Below are 8,953 nucleotides of genomic sequence, written 5' to 3' on the forward strand. Positions count from 1 at the left end.
CATTTCCTGAGTGCCTCGTTCCCTGTCTACCAGAAGCAGTGTGGCCCCTTCGGGTATCTGGCCAGGGCACCTGCTAAGCGGATGGAAGTGGAGGGCAATGTAGGTGTGAGAGGCAAGAGTGAGGAGGAGCCCTGGCCTCCAGCCAGGCCAGGCGATGTGGGAACAACGTGGCACTTTGTTTTCCTCTAACGGAAGAAGTGCTTTGATGTGTACATGGGTAACTCAGGCCTTTATAAACTTCCAGCGTCTCCCCAGACTTTGCCCTCCTCCTTGGAGCAGGGGTTTCTGTGGGTTGGACAGGTTCAGCTGTTTCTGCATGTGTCCTATGTGGATAACTGGCTTGAGTTTGCAGGAGAAAGTGGGACACCCGAGGTTCTCTAAGTGGGACCCCCAGGGACCATCCATTCCCATGCTGCCCTTCGCTGTGATGTTCTTATTCAAACCTACAAAGTCTTTGCGGTGCAAAGCGATTATTGCATACTAGGGTAAAGAACACAGGGAGTGCTGTCCCCAGAGCATGATGGGAGCGTCCTGTGGGAACGAACCCCAAACCCCAGCTGAGAAGAACAAACAGGGCTACAGGCAGAATTCCAGCTAGGCCCTGACCCCTGAGCATGTTGGGTAGAGCACAGTGCCCTCGGGCTGAGGCAGGAATTGGAATTGGAAGCCTTTCATTTGTCTCTGTGGGGAGAAGCGCTGAGAACCAGAGAGAATAGAAGACTAGCCAAGATCACACAGCCAGCCGCAAAGCCAGGACTCAGGCCCGGTGCCCCCTGACCAGCCACTCTGCTTAGAGCCATAAACAGAAGGAGGACGTGGTGGGACCTACAAAATGGGGCGCCTCCAGGCCATGCCCTTAGCAGCTCCCTGGTCCTTCACTTCTTTCTCCATTCTACTCTTTAGCCCCCTACCTGTTGCCTGAGGAAATAGTGGTTCTGATCCCCCTTCGGGTCCATCCAGCCTTTAATGTATAGGTGGAGCAGAGCTGCGGCTGTAGAGTCGGGGAACTGAGGAGGAGTGAGCCAGAGCACTGTGGTATGGAGAGTCTGCATCCACAATGACCTCTGGAGGTGCGGTCCTTTCTAAAGATGGAGAAACAGGGTAGGTGCATCAATCCTTGAAGATCACATGGCTGGCATCAGACCCCAGATCCTAAGCCAGGCTGTCTGACTTGGTCTCATGTTGCCTAGGGTGCCACCAAACTTTCAATGGTTGACTTTCAATTCCTGATGTTCCTGCCCCCACCTCCAGCGTGCTAGAATTATAGAGGTATGCCCCAATGCCTGACTATATGCTCTATTTTTTAAAGAAATAAGTAACTGAAATATCTTGGGAGGACTGAAAGGGTCAAAAAACCGAGATGGTCACAGTATCCGAAGCAAGAGGCAAGAAGCTTGAGAGAGAGCAGTCGCTAGGATGGGGAGACACACACACACACACACACACACTCCTCCACTAGCTCACTCCTTTTCCTGAGCACCTGGTGCTAATTAGCCCCTCCTTCCATTTACAAACCTAGAGTGTGCCCTGTGAGGTCCAGAGAGTTTGGAAGACTTTGAAGAGGAAGCAGCCCTAATCCCTCTGGGAGGACCTGGGGTTGGGCCAGGACTTTGCCCCTTGGGTTTCCTCTGGAGCTACTGGGGCTGGGACTGGTGCAGGGGGCTGACAGTCAGTTCTGATCTGAGCGAGAGCCTGCTCCTTGGGGAAGGGATGTGAATTCAAGGTCGGGGTAGAGGCTGAGACCTTCTGCCTCTCCCTGCAGCTCCCCTCCCCACTTCCTACCTGATTTGTCCTTGTCCCGCCCACCCTTATTTATAAACCACATGTCCCTGTGTCCCTGCCTGCCCTGCCTGTTTGTCCACAGCTTCAGCTGCTTCCCCTGATAACTCAAGGACCAATTCTGGGGAACTGGGAGGGGCTCAGGGCATGTGGAGTTCAGGAATGCTTTGCCATGTCCCTTCCACTGCTGGGGAACCATCCCGACCTTCCTATAGATCTTGAAGAAGCTAATACCTAGACCTGCTCAAAAGTGGACAGCTGTTCTCTTGTAAAAGTTTAATTTCTCTTATTGCCCAGGGGCAATTCCTCACAGCTTGCCCAAGGGCCTTGAAGTTAGCGGAGGAAAACGAGGCTCAAAAAAGTGAGCTGCCTCGACTTGAACAGCCAGGTAGTTGGAAACCTTCGACTTTACCGTCCTGCCTTTCTGCCCAGCCGGTACACAGATGTGGAAGCAGCTCCATCTCAGAACTCCCCAGCTCCAGCTTTGTGTCCTGGTCTGCCTTTTCTAGCAACCTTGGGCTTATCACCTAACCTCTCTGGTTTGTTCTTCATAAAATGTAAACGCTACCCCTTCTGTTTAATGCCCAGCGGCCAGAATAGTGCTGACACCTAGGAAGAACTTGATACAGATTTGGCCGATGTATTAAGTACAGAATCCCTCACTCTCGGCTCATTTTTCAACATCAGGCATGGTAGTGTGTTTATAAAGTCACGGTACAATACCACATGCTGCGGGAGCAACAGAGGCCCTCCCCTCTCTGCTCTGGGGGCTTCGGTCAGGGATCCCCAATCTCCAAGCCCAGATTTCATTATGAAGTGCATGGGTAGTGAGAACCCCAAGCCCGCTCAACAGTTCCCATGGCCCCTGCTCCCCATTAATCTCCCCATACCCTAGTCCCTCCACTTAGCACCAGGGAAAACAGCATTCCTGGCCCCCCTTTGTGGGGACAGCCAGTAAAACCAAAGCTCCAGACTCCTTTCTTTTCTCTGTTGTTCTATCAGCTGCCTTAGATCCTTTAAGTCCCAGAACCTGCCCCAAAGGAGATCAGAAACAGCTTGGTCTCCAGTCAGGGAGAGGTGAGGGAGAAGGTCTAGAGAATAGGGCTTCACAAATAGCCTCTGCAGGCCTAAGCCTTTGGCCATAACCCTCTAGCAGCTTCCAAAAGTATGGGTTCAGGGGCTGTTGAGACAAGGGGCTGTTTCTACCTGAATAAGTTGCAAGGTATGTGGAATGACAGACACATGTGAGGGTAGCCGCCAGAGTGGGTCTTATTTCTGTGGTCAGAATACTGAGGGGTTCTGCCAAGCACAGCCTGGGATGACCTGCTTCAGACCTTCTTCTCAGTGCTTCTCAGGGGACCTGAGATGGAAAGAGGCTTTCAGTGTACTACTGCTAGGCAGAGGCAAGGTAGACTGGAAACTGTGGGTACAACCGCTCCAGGATAAAGCGTTGGCCTGCATCTTCCAGGGGTGGGCAGACAGAATAAAATGGAATACCCCTCCACCATGACTGAAACCCCAGAGTCTGCTCATTTCCTTTCAGATCCAACATTCTAGGATATCTTTTCTTCCAAAGATTTTGCCCAGGAAGACCTGGATTGGCTTCCCATTCACATAAAAGGATGACAAGGAATAGGAGCAGGGGCTTTCAGAATCTTCTGGAAACAAAGCCACAGGCCCTCTGAGAGTTTCCGGTCTGGTGTCTCTGGGTCCCACATTCCTGGAGGCAGATGAGCTGCCCCTCCCAGCTCAGGAGGTCACTGGCAGCTGTGCAATTCTTGGAGTCTGTCTTGCGTGGTCAGTGCCCTGGCGTGGTCACAGTCCAGGTGAATCAGTGATTCCGGGAACTTCACGAACGGTTGAACAGTCATTCCATCTCAGGGACTAGAAATCCACAGGAGAAGCAGAGAAGCTTCTTTGGGTCTGCAGCATCATAGAAGAAAAGACGGTGCGAAGAGAGGCAGGGAAGCTAAAGGATCAGGTGCAAGGGGAGCCTGGAAATTCCTGCCCATCCATCTCTCCATCACTGAGGTCCCCCAGAGTCCGTGAACATGCAGGATGCAGGAAAAGTACATTCTGGGTGCATGCCAGGCTCCTGCTCATGTCAAATCACCTGTTGAACCTGCCTCCCAATCCTGGTTCTCAAACGGTACTAGCTTTGTCGAAGCCATACCATCTTTGGCATAGACTGGCAGCTGAGGAAGCATGCTGAATGAAGACACAGGTTACCAGTATTCTTAGCAAATTTAGAATTTAGTATCTATTTGTCAGTGATACAAAATTATCCCATGGAGGGGAGCACAACGGCATTGTACGATACCCATGAAGGAAAGAGGTCAATTCAGACAATACATCTACAAAGAAGGTGACTAGAGACATAGATGTCACCTGACCTGGAAAGCCACCCAGGGACTTACTTTGCTTGTTATGAACTTAACACTGATGCCTCTGCTCAGAAGGGAGTCCTACCCAGTGGCTGCCCTCATGTTGTTCAAAACTCAAGTAAAAGAAAGGCATCTTTGGAGTTCAGATAAGTGACTAGAAAGGTGTGAGTTGGGCATGGTGTATTTGGGCCAATTTCCATAGTCAATTCAGATTCAGTGTGGGCAAGGGCATCCCATATAGGGGCCTGGCAGCTTTCTGCAATGAACTGAGTACAAACCACACACACACACACTCACACACACACTCACACACACACACACACCAAAACGATACTTGAGATTAACAATTCAAAGGATTCGATGCCACCCATCAATTTTAAACTTAATTTGAGTGTATCGTGCTGCTTTCTTTGGTTTTAGTTTTCTATTTGATTTTCATTGCAAACAATAGGTTTAAAAAATAGTGAGGTTTATGTTAATAATGTGCCAGGACACATTGGACCCTTCCAGAACATCAAAGACTGTGCAACCAATGGTGGGCTCCGATCCTCAAAGGATGTGTCTCTCTTTAATTAATGCTTTGGGATTTTATGCCTCCCCCCCTTTGGATTAGACTTCTTCACAGAGTCTTCTCTTCCCTTGTCTTTGATGTCATAACTGCAGACAAATTACAGGTCTATCACTTACTTTGCCACTTATTTTCGAGCCATGTGTTAGTCCCCCAGCGACCCAAGCTGAGCTACATAAATGCGAACAGAAGAATGGAGGTAGGCAAAGCAAACAGTACCCATGGATAGAGAGGCTATTGACAGAAGATATTTCTGTGGCCTCTGCTTGTCCTGGGCTAGGCTGCAAATCCCCCGAGACCTGAATCTGTGCCGTCCTGAAGGCTTGAACTGGCCTTCCCCAGGACAGTCAACTTCAGGGAAGGATTCATAGAATGATGAATTAAAACAGGGTATGACAGATGAAAGTTGTCCCCATTCACCAGCACAAGTGTGTGTACACGTATACTCTGTCTGGTCTTTAGCCTTTACTGTGTTCTCCCATCTGAATGAACTGTAGTATTTTAAAAACAGACATGGAGACTAGGAGTGTAGCTCAGTTAGTAGGATACTTGCCTAACATTCCTAAAGCTCTGGATTCTGCCCATAGCATTTCAAAAAAACAGGCTTGGTGACAACGACCTTAGGAGGTAGCAGCTGGAGGATAAGAAGTTCAAAATCATCCTTAGCTACACAGAGACTTCAAGACCAACCTGGAGACTTTATCTAAACAAATAAACAAACACCCCAGATCAACAAAACCAAGTGCTGTCAATTTGCCCTACAACTGCAGAGCAGTGGAACCCTCTCCCTGTAACCAATCAGTGAGCTTCAGGAAGAGCAATGGCACAAACTCTACACACAGCCTAAATGGTTTATCAGCATGCAAGGGAATCGCCTAGCAGGCAAGTTTCTTGAACTTGCTGTCAAGGCTCCACTGAACACTGGTCCCAAAGCGCAGATGGGGACTGATGGTCCCCTGGGGCTGGTAAAGATGGCCCTGAAAGCAAGGGCTTCGCCTCCTTTCCCTTTTGGCACTAAGAATGGTAAACACCAGCACCTTTGGTCCTTGGCCTCCCAAGAATGGCCTCACCCAGCCCCCTTTGCTGGGCAGCAAATTCCAATCATCGTCTTCATTGTATTCTAAACCTAAAGAAAACAAGGCATCCTGCCCAGCAGCTCGTCCATAAAACATTAATCACTGTCCCTTCCTTGAGAAGCCTCTGACCAACGAAGGTATGCTCTACAGGAGCCATGGAAAAATCCTAATATACATGGCCTGGCCACATCAAGGGCAGGGACCTGGCCACACCGAGGGTGGGGGCCTGGCACCAGTGCTTTTCCAGCTGGACTTCCAACTTTGTTTCCAAGGATGCTGAGAACCAGCCTGGAAACCCCAAAGTAAAGGAACCTTCCAAGCATCTATTAAGTTCCACAAAGGTACTGTGGTCCTTAGGGTCAAGTGGCAAGTGGCCGCCTTAAGCCACCATGCCTTCCACCAGAGCTTTGAGCTCTTAGGTAACAGTGCTGGGTTCAAGGCCAGTATAATAGATCACATTAACCAGTGGGTGATCTAGCCAAGGGTGACTGCATAGGCCCATCCTTTTACAGACCTCTTTAGCACCCAGACAGAGGAATACCCTGATTCTAGTGGAGAATATGAGCTACTGAAAGAAGAAAAGTGGAACTGGGGAGATGGTGGAGTGGATAAAAACACTTGCCACACAAAGTATGATAACTTGAGATCAGATCCTCATAATCTACACACAAAACAACTTAAAGCTTTTATGATATGAATGCAGTAGTGCCTGTATACCCAGCATGCCCCTCGAGGAAGATGGAAGCAGGAACAGAATCATCTCCAGCCGTGTCACAGTTAGCCTGGCACAAAGAGACCCTGCCTTAAACAAGGTAGAAAAGCAAGTACTTGTATCTGAAGGCTGTCTTCTGTCTTCTGCCCTTCACAAGAATGCTGTGGATGCATACACCCACATACCTGAACAACACACACACACACACACACACATTCACACTTTTCTCTGACACAGAGAGAGAGAAAAAAAAAACACATTTACACCACCTCTCTCTCACACACACACACAACACAACACACACATTCACATCTCTCTCTTTCTCTCTCTCTCACACACACATTTACCTCTCTCTCTCTTTCACACACACACATACACACACACACACACACGGTCACAGATCTGTAAAGATTCCAGACTACATGTTTAGAAACGAAAGAGGATTCTCTTAGCACTAGTTCAACCTCAAGCTGGCAGGACTCTGAACACAGGACTGTGACTGGTGCTCCCGGCTCCCTGTGAAGGGGTTTGGAAGAGCTTCTACTCTGTATCAGGCCTGATCAGAGACCTCCGATGGGGTGTGACAATTGTAGCATTTCAGCATTTTGCTCTTGTGCGTTTAATGGAAAGACAAATATTCTAGGATTCAGTGACTGCTAGAACACATCCTACTTCCTTGTAGGCCAGGTGCAGAGGCATGACCTTCCGTGCTGGCTGAATCAACCTCAGATTAACACTGGATAGTTTTGATATGGGTGGCTGACCTGTAGTCTAGTCTCATCAAGGTCACAATCTAGAGGCTGGTGACAGATGCCCCCCACCAAGGCACCTCACGTGCTAATCACCTGACTATTCAGGAGCCTGGGGACAAAGGTTGAGTCCTGAGGCTTTCAGGAAATATGCTGCCTGTGTTAAAATCTGATGTACAAAACAGACAAAGACCTCTGCTTACTCAAGAAGTCCCGTCCAATCTCACTGTTTTTCCAAACCTCCTTGCCTGTGCAGGGCTGAGTAGAACATGAGCAGAACAAAGTTTATGGACCCCAGGGAGACGGATACCTGGAGCACCAATCCCATGGGCTAGAGGAAGAGTCTGGGACAGCCTGGCCCCAAAGCTATTGTAGCCAAGCCTATTGGGTATCGAAGACCTGGCTTGGTGCATTATTATCCCTCATGGTGCAGCATTGGCCTCTCCTGTTCATATACGCTATTTTATCCCCTTTCAGCCAAGAATAAGTACAGTTTCATGGATGTAGCTTCAGTCTGGTGCTGCCTTTAGCCATCACCACATGAGTCTGTTTAGAAGGAGCAGGCTTCTCAGAGCATCGGGGGCTCCAAGCCAGCCCTTCTCCCTTCTGCCTCCCCATTACCTTGTAGGAGTAGATGCAATTGCAACTCAGCCTGGTTCTCTGCTAGACCAGAGCTAACTCTGCTAAGCATCACAACAAAATAAGGTAGGTCAGCATCACGTGATGGAGACAGCCAATTGTTGAAGCCAGGCAGAGCAGGTTCAAATCTCAATCCCACCACCATCCTGTTGTGTATCCCTGAGCGAAAGATTTCAGGAGCCTGAGCAATCTCTGCAAACGCAGATAGCTCTGTCTTCTAAAATAGTAAGTCACAGCAAGGTCCCTAATACCCTGTAGGTACTCCAGAAGACCCAGTTGGGCCTCTTCTCCAAGACCTATTTGTGCTCTAGAACTCTAGAAATTACAACTTCTAGAAGCCGTACAAGAAAGGCTGTCTTGTGGAATCGAGTAGAGCCTGAGCGCTGGAGGAGCTGGAGCCTGCAGTGGTTGGAGACTGAGGGCACCTGAGATCCAGGAGATAGAACAAGAAGGCAGGCTAAGAGGGACTGTGAGGCAACACTTCGGAATCCCCTCACAGGTGAGGCTGTGAGGTTTGGGGCTAGCCTCTACAATATCCCTGTGGCTAGCAATCACTCCCTCATAAGGGCAGCACATACCTCACCAGAAAGAAGCCAGGGAAGTTTGGATGGGTTGAGCCAGCTCCAGGCTGCACACAGACTGCAGTAAGAGACACCAATGACACTAAGCACTCTCAGTGTGACCTCTTATGTCATCACTGTGTCGTTAGGAAACATGTTGGAATGCTGATCCCTTCTCAGCCTACACTCCTGGTGACATGTGTGCTTGTGGTCTGGAAACCATTTCATAAAGATGAGGGTTCTTTCCTCCCAGAGCAAGCTTGTGGAAGGAGCAGGCTTGCCCGTGGCCTGGTCCCAGTGACTAGGCTCATAATTCCCCCGAAGTGTTTTATGTGCCACAGGTGGGGTCAGTGTCAGGAACTTGCATTCAAATCTCAGTATAGCATAGCACAGGGGGTCATTTTCTCTGATGAGTCAACCCCAAAAACTTCCCTGGGGCTTCTAAGACACAATTATAAGTGGGGCTTCCAGGATGAGCTGAGGGGT

Source organism: Chionomys nivalis, chromosome 1 (genome assembly GCF_950005125.1).
Source record: "Chionomys nivalis chromosome 1, mChiNiv1.1, whole genome shotgun sequence".
NCBI lineage: Eukaryota > Metazoa > Chordata > Mammalia > Rodentia > Cricetidae > Chionomys > Chionomys nivalis.